This window comes from Gymnoscopelus braueri (genome assembly GCF_963280865.1).
Source record: "Gymnoscopelus braueri genome assembly, chromosome: 17".
In the NCBI taxonomy this organism is placed as follows: domain Eukaryota; kingdom Metazoa; phylum Chordata; class Actinopteri; order Myctophiformes; family Myctophidae; genus Gymnoscopelus; species Gymnoscopelus braueri.
The window spans coordinates 44,119,901-44,138,948 of record NC_137617.1 but is presented as its reverse complement, the minus strand read 5'-3'; positions in this window follow the sequence as shown (position 1 = coordinate 44,138,948).

The window sequence follows — 19,048 nt, the reverse complement described above, 5'->3', positions numbered from 1 at the left end:
AAATGTCACCTAGCTACGTGTCGCCTGACGGAAGCGACACACAAAAAAACGTGTGGACGTCCGCTGACGACGCATCATGAGATGTTGAGTACTCTGACAGGCTTGGGGAGCCTGTCGGCGAGTCGCTAGCAAGCAAACTTACAGATCTGCTAGATTGTGAGCTTTATAGATCTGCTCTTTTTCAAATAGCCGATGTGCAGACTAGTGCAAACGCAAAACAGTCAGTCAGTTAGACGGGCAGGCAGAGAGACAGGCAGACAGACAGACGGAGGAGGGAGTGGAGGTGTGTGTTTGTGGCTTTGAGAGTTCAATACTCACTTATAAGCAATGCAGCAGAGGGTGAGCGAGCGCCCCTGCAGTTTACATTTCCTGTGGTGGAGTTTTTTTTGCCATTTGCACTCACTCAAATTTTTATATTGGATTTACTCCTGCGCCGGTGGGGTGGGAGAGTGCACCCTGAGAGCGTGCGCTGTTTGTTAAAGTGTGTGTGTGAGTGTGTGTGTGTGTGTGTGTGTGTGTGTGTGTGTGTGAAGCCTCTCCAACAACAACAACAGATCTGACTCCATCACACAAACACACAGTTCCTGTAAAAGGGGCTCGGAGGAGGGCAAGTGCTGCGATGAGGCGATAACACTGACCCTGGGTCTGCTTTATAAAAGACACTGTTTGCGAAGACAAAGCAACCGGAAACATGAGTGTCGAGGTTTGTGAACATAAAAATATTTTGAAAACAGCAGATCTACAAGCTCACAACGCGTCGCGATGCGACGCGTTGTGAGCTTGTAGATCTGCTATTTTCAAATAGCCAAAATATATTGTAGAGCTACAGAGTGACTAGTAACCAAAATTTGCAAATCATTTTAGTGGAGTAAAAGCACTATATTTGTCTCAGGGATGTAGTGGAGTAGAAGTAAAAGTATAGAAAATTGGAAATCCTCCAATAAAGTAAAAGTACCTCAATTGTACTTAAGTACAGTACTTGAGTACTACATGTACTTACTTTCCACCACTTTGTACGTGTACGTGAGTACACGTGTATGTGTACTTCCTATACTTGTTAGGGCCGTATGTCCCCACAGGTATAGTTGAATTTGAGAAATATACATTATTAGCCCCATTTCCATTAGCATGGCACCACACCACACACACGACACCGCCAACCTGTGCCACCGTTTTCCACTATACAAGGAATTGGGCTTGTGGTGGCGTCAAAGTGGTCCGAAAGTGGTGCCTATTTTGGCACCACTCCAGGGTAGGTCTGAGCTATAGGCCAAACGGGGCCAAAGCAGAGACGTGTAAAGCTTGTGACAACTGATTGATCGAAGAATCCTCACAGTCCGGGAGGGGAGGGGGGTGCTGCGAGGGGGTACTTTAGTGTATGGAAACGGCAAATATTTTGATGCGGTGTGGTGTGGTGTGGTGTGGTGTGGTGTGGTGTGATGTGGTGTGGTGTTGTGTGGTGTGGTGTAGTGTTGTGTTGTGTGGTGTTGTGTGGTGCTAAAGCCGCAGTCGAAATCCAGCAATAGTGAGGACAATTTTGATGGTCCTCACGAGGTAAAAAAAATGATAATAATCCAATTAGGAAAAGACACAGGTTGAAGTTATGCCTGACTTATACTTAGTAGCGCATTGGTGTCGCGCATCAAAAAAATAGCAGATCTACAAGCTCACAACACGTCGCTATATTCGGTTTTAGGATTAGGGTAAAACAACTAATAAAAAGTAACTAAATGTGTGCATGAGTGCATAGGTGTGGGCGTGGAAGCGTGCGTGCATTGGTGCGTGCATGCGCATACGTTTATGTGTGTGTGTGTGTGTGTGTGTGTGCATGTATGCATGTCTACTTGCCAGAGCGCGTCGGTCCATGCAAATGCGTAATTGAGTGGGAGTGAGGGCAATGTGGACAGTTTTGTTTGTTTGCCGCAGGGAGAAGGAGGAGGAGGAGGATGATGGCGGGGTGGGGGGGGGGGGGGTGTAGGGTGTTTCGGGGGCGTCCACGAGGATGCTTTGACGCAGGCTAATTCCCCGACCCCGCGTCTCTACCCCGCCTCCGTTACCTCGGGTCATTTCGGCGAGGCACTCCATTGAAGCTGCAAATTACACATTTTTTTTGGCAACGGAAAAAGCGGGGCTTCTCAGAGAGTCATTTCTCTGGAGACGGTAATTGGCACGGGGCGGGATTGGCTGCAAACATTAGCATGCCACATTTTAACCCATTAAGACCGGGAACGCATCTGTGTCATTTTTAGATGTCTTTGCTATTCAAAAATAGCAGCGCGCTATGAGCTTGTAGATCTGCTATTTTTTGGAAAGATCGTGAAAATGCAAATCTTTTAAAGTGAAAATATGTAACTCAAATCTTGAGTTCTTCTGGGGATTCTACAAATGTCTTCTAAATCCTAGCAGTTTTTTGTTGAAAAAACGTATGTTTCTATATCAGTGGTTCTCAAACTTTTTTCATGTCAAGGACCCCCAAAATTATATGTATTTTGGCCGCGGACCCCCATCTCAAAATATGTTGTTCCAGGGACCCCCCAGAAGCAAAAATTTGAGTACGTTTTTTTCCCTTAAAATATACATATATATTTAAATATTTGAACATATTTAAATATTATTCTAAATAGCACAAGCTCATAGCGCGGCACTCGGTGCCACGCTATGAGCTTGTATATCTGCTATTTTTGAATAGCCAAAGTATAAGATAATGTTTAAAGTGGTTACACAGATGCGTTCCCGGTTTTAATGGGTTAACTCCTCTCTCTCTGTCTCTCTCTCTCTCTCTCTCTCTCTCTCTCTCTCTCTCTCTCTCGCTCTCTCTCTCTCTCTGCGCTACGAGCTTGTAGATCTGCTATTTATTTATTTTTATCGTGAACATTTTTGCACATCTTTGAATATAATGTATAAGCGAACATTTGTAACTCAAATCTTTGCTTCTGGGGGATTCTACGAAATGTCTTCTATCAGAGGTTCTCAAACCTTTTTCATGTTAAGGATGTATTTTGCCGCGGACCCCCCATTTCAAAATATGTTGTTCCACTTCCAGGGACCCCCCAGAAGTAAAGATTTGAGTTAAAAATGTTCACTTTAAATATATATATTCAAATATTTGCACACATTTTCATGATTTTTCAAAAATAGCAGATACGCAAGTTCATAGCGCGGCACTCTGTGCTGCGTACCAGGGGGTCCCCAGCAAAATGTTCGCGCTATGAGCTTGCACATCTGCTATTTTGTGCCTCTACACCAGTGTTTATCAACCCTGGCAAACGTCCCAATTTTGGGCCGGGGCTACTGCTGAGGTGTGCCGTGCTGTTTGAAGAAGGTTTGAAAAAATATCATTTTGAATTTTTTTCTTTTTTTTTTACAATAATAATAATCAGGCATGCAAACAGCCCCGGGTTGAAAAGGGTGACAATATGCTGTTTTTTTTTCGGGTCAGGTATCACACTATTGCCCTATTTGGATTCAAAACGGCTAGTGGAAGCTGAAAAGCTACAAGTATGCATGTCTGAATAATGCAAAAACAGAAATATTTGTTTGCATTTGCTTTTTTTCTCCCCCATATATTTTCATAATAAAAAAGTGCGTATCATATCGAAGTTGTGTGCCCAATATCGTATCGTATCGTTTTGTGAATCGGCACACCCCTAGTGTGTGTGTATATATATATACCGTATATATATATATATATAATTATATATATATATATATATATATATATATATATATATATATATATATATATACACTGTATATCTAGGTGTGCCTTGGCACAAAAAAGGTTGATAAACACTGCTCTACACCACTGGTGTAGAGGGGGAAAAAAAAGAAAAGTAAAGCGGCAAGGGATGGGATGGATGGATGGGCAGACAGACGGACAGACGGACGGACGAACAGTGTCTTGGAGGCCCTATCTATCTGTCTGCTGGTCCATGGGATTAGATCACGGCATGTTTATCACTGGGGGGGGGAAACGTCTGGTTGAACTAAAGAGTACTAAGGGTTACACTCTACCCTCACCAGAGACAGGGGTGTGACATTGTACTTCTGTGTGAACTTTTGACTCTTTGTGCACTGGAAAATAGGCGTTCAACACTGCATGTGGTCAGTGGCAGTGTAATTAGTGCCCCTAAGAAGTAATGGACACTGGCCAAAACGTCATCTGGGGACACGTCCAAAACCTTGAGCAGTGTGTCAGGTTTAGCTCCTTGCGTTCTTTGATAGCAAGGTGGGTCCAAAATGAAGCAAGCTGGTCTTCTTTAACTACAGCACCAAAAACACTGCCAGAGACACTGAGAGGTTTTTTACCATTTCAGTTGCATCAGCACGGGGAGTTGTTAAGAATACACTTGCAGATGTCATGAAACCATAGGAGTCTTTTTTTGTAACCTGGTATTCAACTCACTAAGTTGACAGTCAACTATCTGGTTTAAAATGATGCCAGATAGTGATGCCAGATCATGTTTATTACTTTTTTTTTGGTTTAAATCATAACAAAAAAAAAGATCTAACGCTTAATTATAAACTCAATGTCATTAGAGGTCGGCTTTGGCTGAAACGTTGCCCAAATATGGAGATGACTGGTGTCATAGTAGTGATGTCATACAGTATGTTAGTGATGTCATAGACTGGTCACATGGAAACCACAGCGTCTGGTTTAGTTGACCTCAATGTTTTCTTTCTTTCCTTCTTTTAGTGAGCTTGTTGGCAGTGAGCACAGTTATTTATTATTATGTTGTTGTTGTTGTTGTTGTTGTTGTTGTTGTTGTTGTTTTTGGTTGTCATGGCTACCAGTTCCCACCTGATGTTGTGTGGGAGTTCAGACTGCTCCAGATCGTACTGAATAACTGCTAGCTTACATAGTGTCTTCAGACTAGGACTTAAATCTAATATGTACACCTCATCAGAGGGTGTGGAGACTCTATGTTTGTATCCTCCAAAGAGGATGAAACGATCTCCCATCATGCAACAGCTCATGCCATGCATTGGACACGGTCCTTTCCCCTTGGGCTCAACCTTCTTCCAGGAGAAGGTTTCTGGACTGAATCTCCACAGATAATTGAAGATCTGGTTACCATTGTAACCACCTAATATGTACAGCCCTCCATGGTAGGCAAAGGCTAAATGACACCAGCGTCTTTCAGGACAAAGCTTTGCAGAAGGCATGCTCAGCCAGCAGTTGGTCTCTGTGTCAAACACTCTGATTGTGTTCTGGTAGTCCCTCTGGTGGTGCCCCTCTGGTGTCCCTCTGGTGGTGCCCCTCAACATCTTTGTTCCAATAATGGCGGCAGAGTGACCATATGAACCAGGTGGTGGAGTTCCTATAATGTTAATTAAAGACCAGACCATTGTGCTGGTGTCCAACTTGTACATGTCATTAAGGTATCCAGGCCGCTTGGTGTGTCCTCCAAGGATAAGCATGACCTTCTCCAAGACACAGGCTGTGTGGTAGTACCTCTCCTCTGGAACAGTGCCAGAAACCCTGGGTTTAAACCATCTGTGGGTGTCAACATCAAATGCATAAAGCATATTGTAGTACTCCCCTCCATAGTATCCTCCCCAGATGTAGACTGTATCTTCTATCAGCACAGCTGAGTGGCCGTAGCGCTGGGAGGGAACAGGTTCTCCTCTTCCAGGTGTCAGTGGAGGCAACTTCCTCCAGCATAAAGACACTGTGTTGAAGACATGGACATCCATCTGATCCATGGTGTAGTTGTAGGTCCCTCCATCAAAGCCTCCAAAGGAATAAAGGTTGTTCCTCACCGCTACAGCAGCATGAAAGACTCGCTTTGGTCCTCCTGCTTTGGAAACAGTCCAACACGACATCACCCTGTGTCTCTCGGTCGGTCGGTCGGTCGGTCGGTCGGTCGGTCGGTCGGTCGGTCGGTCGGCCGGTCTGTCTCCGTCTCTCTCTTCGTCTATCTTCCTCTCTTCTTTCTCTCTTGACGTCTACAGTCTTTTTGAACACAGTGCATCATCTTATATCTTCTGGTGTGAAATCACACACAACACAAACTGTTGTCATGCATGCCTTAACGACGCCAATTTGTGCAGCTATTCTCATCTGCACCCTTTTACTCTCTTTAAAACCATGTTTATTCACACTCACTGGAAATTGTTGTTATATTACAGTTTTGAGTCATTTGTGAACCAGAGCCAATCTTGTATGGCTCACAGAAGAACTCTAACAATCTAAGAGATCTTCTCTTTGCACCCATGTGCTTCCTGGTACAGTTCAGTTGGTAGAAACAAACATTGTTTCTGTCAGGTGGAAACCTTATGTCCAAAACTATTACTTTTCAGGATTCAGATGCAAAAACAGCAAAACAATAGCTGATCTACAAGATCAAAACGAGTCAATTCAATTCAATTCAATTCAAAGGGCTTTATTGGCATGAGAAAACATACGTTTACATTGCCAAAGCAGAAAGCATAATACAACAATACAGCAATACAATCAAAACAAAAAATATGTACATTTGAAAGTCAGAATCTTCAATAGATCAATTTCTATGTACCAAGATCACTGGGTGCAGTTATAGTGCCGGAATATACCCAATGATTAGTCTTTAGGGTGGTTGTGTTCCGTTTGATATCCTTTTCCTATCACAGCAACTCACGAATCTTGCTGCTGTGTTTGCACATTGTTGTACTTCGCCCAGCAGATATGGGAGTTTTTTGTCATTGGTCATGTTTTCAAAATCTCCGTGTGTGGTTGTAATCTGTGGGAAGTATGTGTCTCTGATGTCTTGGTACAATGGACAGACGGTTAGGAAGTGTAGCTCGGTTTCCACTTCATTTTGTGTGCAGTGGGTGCATAGTCTGTCTTCTCTCGGGATACAGGTCTGCCTGTGACGACCTTTCTCGATCGCAAGACTGTGCTCACTGAGTCTGTACCTAGTTAAGATTTTTCTTTGTTTTGGGTCAGTCACGGTGCTCAGGTATTCTGCCACTGCGTATTCTCTGTTTAGGGCCAGATAGCATTCTAGTTTACTCTGCTTTTGTGTTGCTTCTTTCCAGTGTGTCAGGTAGTTTTCCTTTTGCTGTTTTATAATTTGGTTTAGTCCAATGGGTTTTCTATCTCGTGGCTCTGTTTGTGTCCGGAGTTCCAGGGCCAGCTGGCTGAGGGGGCATCTCTCTAGGGTTTCGCTGTGTGTGAGTGCCTTGTTATGGAGTGCATCTAGGTCCCTTTCTTTTAGGTGGTTGTAGAACTTAAGTGCTCTCTTTTTTATTTTGATAATTAGTGGGTATCGTCCTAATTCTGCCCTGCATGCATTATTTGGTGTTTTTCGCTGGGTACGGAGAATGGATTTGCAGAATTCTGTGTGTAGGGTCTCGGTTTGGTGTTTATCCCATTTTTCAGGGTCATGGTTTGCTAATGGTCCCCAGATCTCACAACCATAGAGGGAAATTGGTTCTATCACAGAGTCCAGTATTTTAAGCCAGGTTTTAATTGGGATGTCTATTTTGATGTTTCTTTTGATAGCATAGAATGCCCTTCTTGCCTTGTCTCTCAGGTCCTTTACAGCTTGGTTGTAGTTCCCTGTGCTGCTGATGTTTAGGCCAAGGTAGGTATAGTTTTTTGTTTGTTCTAGTGGGATTGTATTTAGGAAAAATTGATGGTTTTGGCGGCTGGATCTTTTTTGAAATATCATGATTTTAGTTTTAGTTAGGTTCACTGTCAGGGCCCATGTCTGGGAGAATTTGTGTAGGAGAAGTTGCTGCTGTAGTCCGAGTCACTTCACTCTTTTTTATTTCTTTTTATTACGCCTCTGGATATACGATAATATAAGACTATCTCAGGTTCAGTGATAAACATTCACATGATCTTGTAGATCATTGATACACATCTTCATACAGGAGAATAGTGTTGCTGTCGGGCAGAAACTGATTATCTCCTAATTTTAACTTTTTTACGTGTTGTTTCGTTAATTAGCACCCTACTAGATCATACTACAGTTAGCTGGGGACCCAAGGACCCCTGGGGTCACCGGACCCCACTCTGAGAACCACTGGTCTAGCCAAGATGTAGTAGGCTATGCCAGGCTTCACTTACAACTCAACTCAACGTTTATGGATAAAGCACATTTAAAATAACAGACGAGCAACAACAAAACGCAACACAATAAGATAGTAGAAAAGTTGAAGTGGAAAACAAAATGGAACGCAATTAAGGAAAGAAAAAATCACACCCAGTGTGAAGTGGACGGTGTGGTCACAGTGGTCATCACAGTGATGGAAGTTCACTTAAAGAAAAGTAATATTGTGGACCAACCATTGTACACCCCTAACTTTAAAAAAAACATAAATGTGTTTTTTTTTTTAAAACATAAATGTGTTTTTTTAAGTGCATAGTCCTATTTATAGGGCTATGCACATGTGTCATGTGTTCACTAGCCAATCACAGTCCTGAATAGTCCTGAATTGGCCACCATAGTGTACAATGGTGGCCAATCACGGTGCAGGGTTAGGGGGGTACAATGGTGGCCAATCACAGTGCAGCGAATGTCGATGTCCCAACCCCACTTATAGGGGCGGTTTCACCACCCAAAAACAGAAAGAAAGAAAAACAGCGCACAACAGTAACAAGCTGAGCTCCAAAGACCAGAGAAAAGAAGTATGTCTTCAATAGTGATTTAACTCATTCAGGGCCAAGTACATCCTCCTATAATGCTACAAAGCTCTGTCTGTGCGGTGAGCCCCAAAATCTCTTCTGCCCGGTTCTCCTCAGTGGCTATAGCAATTGCTCTGCCTTTGCACACAGCCATTGACCATTACCATGTGCACGGAACACCGAAGCCCGTTTTCTCTCTCTCTCTACAAAAGCAGATGAAAATGCAGCAGGACAATGTATTGATCGTGGTGTTATCCGGCTACAGGGGGAGCAGTGACTATCACTGCGCAAAAAACAAGGTTTCCGGCTATGAAAACAGATGAAAATTAGATGTAAATTCAGTGAAAATTCCTGTATTTACATGAGCTAAACCACTCGGAAAACTCAAAGTTTTCTGAGTCAGTAAAGACTCAGTAAAGACAGGAAGCCCCTGGCCTGAGACGAACCCACAGCCCCGCCTCACCTCAATCAATATCCTGATAAGAAACCAAACAAGCAGGAAACGTTTTTTTTTTTTTTTTACATTAAACCGCTAATTAAAGAGGTGGTGCCATGTTTTTGCACTTTTTCTGTTTTTCATGTGTCTATGAGGTTGATAGAACTTCATTAAGCCCCCCGGTGGTGTTTTTATGGTGTTTTATGTCTTCTCTGACTATTTGGAGTTTCTTCCTGGAGGCTGAAACCTTGAGGGTCAAACGTGCCAATAGAGAAACAGCGCTTTAGTGACATCACAAAGCCCACACCCTCCCCCTCATTATCATAACACAACAGGTGTGGGCATGAGGAGGAGGAGGGACTAGGACAGGTGGGTGGTGCTAAGGTGGTGGAGGAGGTGCTAAGGTGAGAACCAGGTATACTTAATGCACTGGTGGGTGTGTCTACATAAAAACAACATTTTAACACTTACTGTACACTTTTTTTTTGTTGAAAAAAATCCTTACATAATAATAATACCTTATGATCAGGTTTTAGGGTTGAAAAATATCATGGCACTCCATCTTTAACAGCTTACATCCTTACAATAATTCCCCAAACTTCTCTCTGTCCCCAAAATCGTGTCTGTCCCCAAAATCTCTTCTGCCCGGTTGAGGTTTTGGGCAAATATGTTGTTTTGAATTGTTGTTGTTGCTGCTGTCATTCCGTTGTGTGGCTGGTCTACCGTCTTTCTGGAAACCCCCCCGTTTGCTAACCGACAGGCCTCAAAAGCCTCCACGTTTCCTGCACGAATCCTCCTCCTCCGAGAGTGAGCACTAGTGAAAAGGTCGACGGAACGACAACGTGGCCTCCTCCGTTAATCTTCCGTGACCGACTAGGTATTTTGCGGTATAGCTAGCTTGCGTCCGGATGCCCAGGCTGCTCGGAAAAGCCCTTTAACACCCTAGACAAGAGGAAGGGAAATAAAGGACAATGTGTGAAGGGACAAAGGAGAGAGCTCAGCCAGGTGTGTGCACTCTGCTATAGTGACAGAGCTGCTATGGGGGGACAGGGGCGAGCGGCGTAACGGCCCGGCGTTGGCATTCAGAGGGAAAAGGTGTGAGAGAGGTGCCCTTCTCTGCTCTCTAATGCATCCGAGGAGGAGGAGGAGGAGGAGGAGGGGGGAGGGGGGAGGGGGCATGATTGATTTTTGGCACGGGAGGCCGGGTGTCTTAATGTCCTAATGCATTGCTCTGTCACAGAAGGGCTGTGTGCTTGGCACGCTGCCCTTTTCACAGACTGATCTGCTGCTCGATTGAATGAGAGCCGGGGTAAATAAATAAGGAGGGGCGAGAGAGGGAGAGAGAGAGGTGAGAGAGAGAGAGAGAGAGAGAGAGATGGTAGTGGAAGACGCTGGGACGTGGGCATAGCGGTGCATGATTACACTGCCAGTACACACACATACACGTGCGCACAATTGAGGACACGTGCACAGGTGCGCATGCCGACATGAAGACGCAATGTGTTCTCCAACTCTAACTGTCTGTCTGTATAGGGCGCGCGCACCACACACACACGCGCACACACACACACACACACACTCACACTCACACACACACACACACACACACACACACACACACACACACACACACACACACACACACACACCTGATTCTGAGCAATAGCAACAGCTGGCAGTTGGTAAACGCCAAGATAAGATAGATATGTCTAAAAAAGGGTTTATAGTTGACAAATGTAATGCACGTTGTGAAGCACCATATAAATGCACCATTTACCTTTTCTTTTATCTTCAGATAAAATGTTCATGTAAAGCGTTGCTGTCGGGCGGAAACATCTTACTGTATCTCCATAACTTTTCATACATACATACATTTGTTTTTCATAAATGAATGCCTTACTTCATCACAGTACAGTGTCACACAAAAGTAGCAACAAATTGCTGATCTACACGTTCAAAACGGTTGTTAACACGCTGAGGAAGGCTTGACGCCAAAACGCTATTAATTAAAAAGTACCAGAAGGTTTTTTTTTTTTTTACTGGCAGTCTTGACTTTGGGGGCGAGATGGTCCGGTTGAGGGGCCTTCACCCCCTTACGCCCCTGTGACGCCGCGCCGGGTTTCCACCCAACAGCAATGAAATGTTATTGACCGTTGCTGATAAACATGCACCAACTAAAGACAATTCACTTTAAACATGTTTGTGCCTTGGCTCAATTGGCCAATTAAAAACAAGCCTAACCCAAGTTTTTAATGGCTCCCGGAAATGAAAGGAAATGTGGAGAATTGGGTGAATCTTTTCACTCGAATAAATATATGTGAACTCTAAAAATAAGGTCACAAAAATAAATAGACTGAAAAAATAATGATCAAAACAATATGTTTGAGCTAAAGAGTGATGGAAATAATTTATGGAATACTTTTAATGACATATTAGGCAGGTCAAAAGCAAATTAACCTCTCCTTCACAGAGGCAGATGGTGTGCTCATTACAAAACCGCCTCAACGTCGCCATTTTAACGATTTTTCTATACAAAATTAACATCTCAAATGTGATCTGCCACAAAATAAACATGTATCATGAAAAACTGCTTGTGGGTTTAACGTTAAACCAGTAAGTTATGACTGGAACCTATACTTCTTCCAAAATCTTCTGATGTCAGAAAAAAATGTCTTGCTTTGATGACCATGAAGGTAAATTAATTAGCATTAATTAGCATAAATACACTGAACCAGTATGCCACATTTTAGGCATGCATGGAAAGCTGCAAAAAACATTCAAATATCATGCAAAAATTATATTTAAGATAATGTTACCCAAACATGGAGTTGCGACCCATTTTACGGTCACAAGCTAATTTACATTTATCTATATTTGTTTGTTTGTTTTGAACACATTGCATGCCTTCAGCTGCTGTGATGATGTGTGACATCACATTTTACAGGGGCCAGTTCCAAGGTGCAGCCACCTGTAACTGCTCTTTTACAGTGGTTTACTTGTTTTTTTATGACTGTTGGTAAGGCATTCCACATTGTTGTGGCATAGCAGTAGAACACATTTAGAGCCAAATCTGGATTGAACGTGATTTGTGGAGCTACCGCTGGTGTTGTGATTGTGGACGTCATTGACGCTTTTGAAGTAGTTTTGACAGGTACATTTTGAAGTAGTTTGACAGGTACATGGGTGTCTTTGTGGTGTAGTGTAGCGTATCTCGTAGACCAGGCCTATTGCAAGTTTCTGTACTCTGTCCTCTACCCGGAGCCATCCTAGCCTGGCATTGGCCAGACTGATAACGTGGATTCACTCTCACGTTCCTCCCCGGCATCAGTCTGGACTTCGGCCCATAGGGAGCGAGTATGAGAAATCAGAGAACAAATTTGATGCTTTTCACTGTTGTACGGACAGCAGTTGAAACGTAGTCACTGATTGGCCCAATCATTTTCTGATTTCTCATACTCAATCCCTATGGGCCGAAGTCCAGACTGATACCGGGGAGGAACGTGAGAGTGAATCCACGTTATCAGTCTGGCCAATGCCAGGCTAGAGCCATCACCCTATTAAAGTGAGCAGGGGTTTGGGTGAAGTCGTCCTTTAACACTGAGGAATCTGACTTTGTTGGAAAAGAAGAAGAAGGAGGAGGAGACTTGAGGGGTTGGGGTGAGCGAGCTTCGGCGAGCCGGCCGGGAGCCAAGGTCAGGGACCAGGCGGCTGTGTCTCTGCTCCTCCCGCTGTGTTATCTGGGCCTGACAGACTGCCTAGTCACGGGGAGGCCGGCCCTCCTCTCTGCTCGTTTAGGACGCATTACACCCTAGCCCGCCGAGAGGCCGCCGCCAAGAACACTCTGACACTGAGAGGAGGAGGAGGAGGAGGACGATGTGCCGCGCCACGCCGCTGGTCCGGAGACGGTTTCATAACACCAGCCGTTACAGGCTGAGATGGAAAAGCTTGACTGGGTGTGTCATCTGTTTTCATTGGGAGGGTTTTTGTGTGTTTGGGAGAGAAATCACTTAGCGGGCAGGGGCAGGTGTGTGTGTGTGTGTGTGTGTGTGTGTGTGTGTGTGTGTGTGTGTGTGTGTGTGTGTGTGTGTGTGTGTGTGTGTGTGTGTGTGTGTGCGTGTGCGTGTGCGTGTGCGTGCGTGCGTGCATGTTTCTGAAATAGGTCATAGCTTGTGAAAAATAGTGGATATCAAAACTAGTTATGGGGAGGTTAGGCAAGTATCTGTTAGGATTAAGGTTATGTTAAGGATTGATTGATTGATTGATTGATAAAAATGCATGCATTATAGGCATAGATAGGTTTAAGGATATACGTATCTGTTCGGGTTAGGGTTAAAGGGATAGTTCACCCCCAAAATGACTTAAATTCTATCAATTACACACCCCATGGAGACTTAAATTCATGGAGATTTTTTGACGTATTCCTAAGCCAATAATTTGATGAAGGGCCGGCGGCTCCGGTAGGAGACTCAAAGAGTCAACTTTGTGTCTTCTATGGTAGGTGTTGCACTCGACCTCAGCAATCCATCTCCATGCAGGAGTCCAGCGCAGTGAAAAGCAGATAGATACCCTCATCGCTCAGAACCTCTTCGACCTACTTACCGCGCGTGCATGCATGAACGGACGGCGTCTGGTCAGCGGTGGCCGGCGAGGCTTAGCTAGGACGATGATGATGATGATGATGATGATGATGATGATGATGATGTAGTTGATGTCCTGGAAGGATCAGTGGAGGCAGAGAGGTCACTGTTGGCATTAGTTAACATCAGACGCCACGTGAACGCCACTGCGTTGATGCGTGTCCAACACAGCAGAGGGCAGACCTTCCATCCGTCCGTCCGTGATTGACACCGCTGCAACTCTACCTAAGAGAGAGAGAGAGAGAGAGAGAGAGAGAGAGAGAGAGAGAGAGAGAGAGAGAGAGAGAGAGAGAGAGAGACAGAGAGAGAGATAGTCAGGAGGGTCTGAATGGACTGAACTTGAACAGTAAAGGACATTCTGTTAAGAGCAACGACACACCAGGAAAATAGAGCTTTCCTCAGAGTTTAATTAAGAACCCCTGACATTCCTGTAATTAAGGTTCATTACGGCACACAGAGTCTGATCCCATTGTCTATTGGTCAGTGTCTGTTTTTAATGCATCCGGATAAAGAAATGTAAGGAATTGAACCAGACTTGAGAAATATAACGTAACGTTGCAGACACTTGTCGCACTACGATTGCATAGTAAATAATGTCTATAAATGTTCATGCGAGAATGTGTGCAGGTGGTATTTACAGTAAAATAAAACACTTCTAGGGTCATTCTCACATCTACTCTTTTCTTTATTAAACTTCACTTGTGTGTGTGCACCCCAGACACTTGTTATGTTGCTTGGTTCAATATTTAGACATTTGATATTCATTGGATCAGAAACAGATCCAAATATAGATCCTATATAAACCCATTCAACTTCAAACTTACCACGTTTTAACCACGTGAGACTCATTGAAAACACACGTCCCATGGTTCTGGTGACTGATTAGTTTTGAATCGTTATTTCATGGAGTTTATGTACTGTATATCATGCATGGGCTTATAAAGGGACTCCTTGATGCAACATTACATTACAGAAAATATTAATGTGATGATGTAATTGTACACTGATTTACAGAAATAATTATATGATCATTAAATCGTACTTAAAAACTTGCCTGGGGTGCATGTGAAAGGGCAGACATGAAAATGACCACAGAAATGTTTTGAAGTGAAATTCCACAGTTACAACAATGCTGTGTAGCATTCAAAAAATGAAACCGCACACATTCTCTCACACACACACACACACACACACACACACACACACACACACACACACACACACACACACACACACACACACACACACACACACACACACACACACACACACACACACACACACACACACACACACACACGCACACACACGCAGCTAAGTGATTCTCCCATACGGGCTGTAAAAAAAGAGCAGAGACAGTTCTAAATTGCCAAATTACCCTTTTATGATTTTAATGGGTGCTGCAATTATTCCCCCCCTCCATACAGCCAGTCATTAAAAGGTCCCATAAAAACAGCCGGTATTAAAAGAAAAAGTGCCCTTTTTAAACAAAAAAAATCCAATAGCCGTTGGGTAAAGCGAGTGGTGCTCTGCGTAATGCCTTTCTAATGAATTCATGGTAACATGCGGTACCTGTAAGCATGCGGCCCCAATCACACCCGTTTGAGTGCAATTTACCATTTAGGGCATTCAGCAGACACTCGTATCCAGAGGGACTTAAAAAAGTGCGAGATTGGAATAAAGCAGAATGTGAAGAGGTGAGTGCTAGGGCGGTTATTCTCAGCCTTTTTGCTTTTCACCCTTTTCTCCCCAATTTAGTCGTTATGCCAATACATTACTCCCTACAAACATTTCTGCGCGTGTCGTCACTGCTGCGGTATCCCATTGGTTCTCAAAGTGGGGTCGCTTTTGACATTTTCAAGCGGGCCCTGATCCAGAGAAGGCTGAGAACCACTGCACTTAGGCTGTGAGGTGGAGTCTGAAGAGGTGAGTGAATTTGGAGGTATTTTCACTTTCAATACTTTTACTTTGTCTACATTACTCGGGGGGTGGGGGGGGGGGGGGGGGGGGGGCAAGCCCAAGAACAGTAAAGCTGCCATCGCCTGGTGGTCAAATTTGGGATAGCAAGACTTCGCAAGATTTAAAACGCTACTGCGCGTGCTTCTATCGTCTGCTCAAGTCTTCCGCGTTTGGGCACCAATATTTGGTGCCCAAATGAGGAAGAAGAGGGTTCTTCCTGGAAGAATAACTTCATAATTGGTTAACTAGCGTACTAATAATTGGTTCAATCATTGAACGCCATTCTGGGGGGAGTAGCCAAATATGGTTTAGACGGAGAAAAAAAGGTGTCCAAGTACAGTTTTAACTAGGGTCCATTTGACTAAGAATAGAGGGTTTAGAGTGGTTAAGAATCGCTTGACTAGTTACAGTCAACAGTCATCAGTTATCTGTTTTTTTGTCTTTTCTTTTTTTGTTTTACAAATCATACACTGGTTATTTGAATATTTGGGACATTGCTTGTTTGTTTAACCCATGAAGACCGGGAAAGCTTACTGTGTCATTTTAGATTTTTCAGCTATTAACCATTATTTCATACTTTGGGAAAATAAAAAATATATACTTCATATTCAAAGATGTGCACACATTTTCACGATTTTTCAAAGAATAGATCTACAGAATAGAGTCTGAAGAATAGATCTACAGATCTACAAGCTCATAGCGCGGCAGATCATAGCGTGGTAGATCTGCTATTTTTCCCGGTCTAAATGGGTTAAAAGCCCACCGGCTTCACCACTCAGCCTCATATAAATGCTAAATAGTATTAAACGGTACGCCTACCTTTGCACCTGCACCAACACACACACACACACACACACACACACACACACACACACACACACACACACACACACACACACACACACACACACACACACACACACACACACACACACACACACACACACACACACACACACACACACACACACTCACGTGACAAATGGACAGGCCCTGGCCGGGTAGAGAGAACAAGACATCAATTACCCTATCCATCACAACACAACACAACACGACTACACATCACCACAACACAACACACACTTCAGGGACATGAGAGAGAGAGAGAGAGAGAGAGACGCACACTGCTGCTCGCTAATGAACTGAGTGAGTCAGGTGTGCTGTGCAGATTGCTAAATGCCACTGCAAGGTTCTTCTGTTTTTTGGAAAAGTGAAGTCAGTTTTATACTTTGTCTAAGGGCGCATATATATGCAGATTATGATAAGGGCCTCTTGCACAGACTTAAGTGTCAATGCACAGCAGGCCACTTGGACACTTTTTCTTCAAAACGGCTTTTTTTCAGGCCAAGGACCCCCTAGCTGAGAGAGAGATGAAGCAGGGACCCCCTCTATATTGTAGGCTATAAAATTGTGTTTCAGATTAAACGTTTTTTTTTTAACTTGGTCTGCTCTTTTTTACCTTCTACACCGGTCTTTACCAAAAATAGCAGATCTCACCCAAAAATAGCAGAGCTTGTAGATCGGCTATTTTCGGCTAATGTTCCCCTCAGAAAAGGAACTATAGGGTTGCAAGTGGTTAATGTAAAAAGAAAACATCCTATCACACAAAGATTTGGTTGGACCCCCTAGGGGTCCAGAACCCGCTGTTTAAGACCCCTGCATTAGGGTATTTTAGGGGTGTGGCCGACTGCCGACTTTATATTCTAGCGCGAAACTATATCGTTATAGGTATCATTGTGCAGGCACCTGCAACATGAACAAAAAAAACATCTGTCTGTCTGTGTATGTACAGTATACAGAAGAGACATCAATTGGGATGACCAGAGAACAGTGGAGATGACTTGGCATTCAGATCCCAGCCTCGCTTCTCTCCCGTGAAGCGGAGATTCCAAACGGATGCACGGCACGCCCTCACACAACACAAGACAACGCTCCCTCCAACAACAATGACATTCGACTGGAGACGAGGCCAGCTGAGCATGACTTCAACCTAATTCTGTGCCAGTCGCTGCATGCTGCATGTGGAAACCAAAGTCAGGGGAGCCAAGAGAATGATCCTCGTCCGCTGAATGAAGGCACCACAAACAAACTAGACACATCAGGGGGGCCGTGTAAACTGCTTAGAAACATCACACGCACTCACACTCCTTACAACACCAAAATGTCCCAGGACAGGGAACCCAGACTGAACCCAGATACCAAAGCAAAAAACAAAACACAGAGAACAAAGAGACTGTGGAGCCCGATCATGCCACAGATAGTCCACAGATTACAGATACAAAAAAAGTGCAACATTATCAGCACCCTGACTCTGTTTGAACCTGAGTTGAACAGTTTGGTGACACCTATGAAGGAAGCAACATTAAACAACATGTCAGTATGGTTGCTAGCCCCTTTCTGGACCCCGTTTACCTTTTTTGTATTTGGGAAGGCGGTATCCAGGGTCCCTTGACAGTCAATCCACTCTCCCATGTACCCGCTGGTACCACTGTCTGATCCCGGACAAATATAACGTCGCTTAAAGGTATCATGACATTCATTTTCACTTTTTTTATTTTCAATGTTTTATTTGGGGTTTTATGACCTCAATTACACCCAAAAAACCTGAACTTAGAACATTCAGTGGATTTTCTGTGGTCTGGGGTTTTCTGAATAATTAGGCTGAAAAGTAATCTGAGCTTGGCCCTTCGACAGTGAGGTCACAGTCGATTAATCCCGCCCACTATCCTCCTCGCCCCTCCCCTCCCCTATCCTTTCCTTTGGGGGGGGCGGAGCAGAGGCAATGATTGACAGGCAAAATCCCTCACCAGCGACACCCGCAGGCAAAGATTTATTTTTTCATTGCAGTTGAAAAGGCTTTAGAAATGTGAGAGAAAAACACCTGCCATGGATCACTGGAATGGAATTTTCACTTAAAACTTTTTGTACACTTTTGAAGGACCAGGACAAAGACTTTGAATGTGGTGTAAAAGTGAATGTCATGATACCTTTAAAGTGTTGCAGAGATTTTTCAAAGGTACCCCCAAATCCAGTAGGCTCCCGCGGAAACATGCCGTTAATCGGCGCTGATCGGCGTTGCCGTTAAACATTTTTAATAATTTTCTTCAAAACTTTAGCTTCTCTCTTACACTCTTCCCCACTTCCCATGTCCCGCCTCCCCGCGTTGTGATTGGCTAGCTGTGCGACGTCCTACGTTACTGCCTCTGATTGGCCGAGCTCGTACATACTTTTTGGGCGCGTTCGGAAATATAGCACTGAGCTCGTGGTGCGCATTTCCGAACGCACCCAAAAAAGCATGCACGAGCTCGGCCACTGAATACCGCCTTCCCAAAATACAAAAAAGGTAAACAGGGTCCCGAAAGGGGCTATATGGTTGCCAAAACAAGCAACATGCTATTTAAC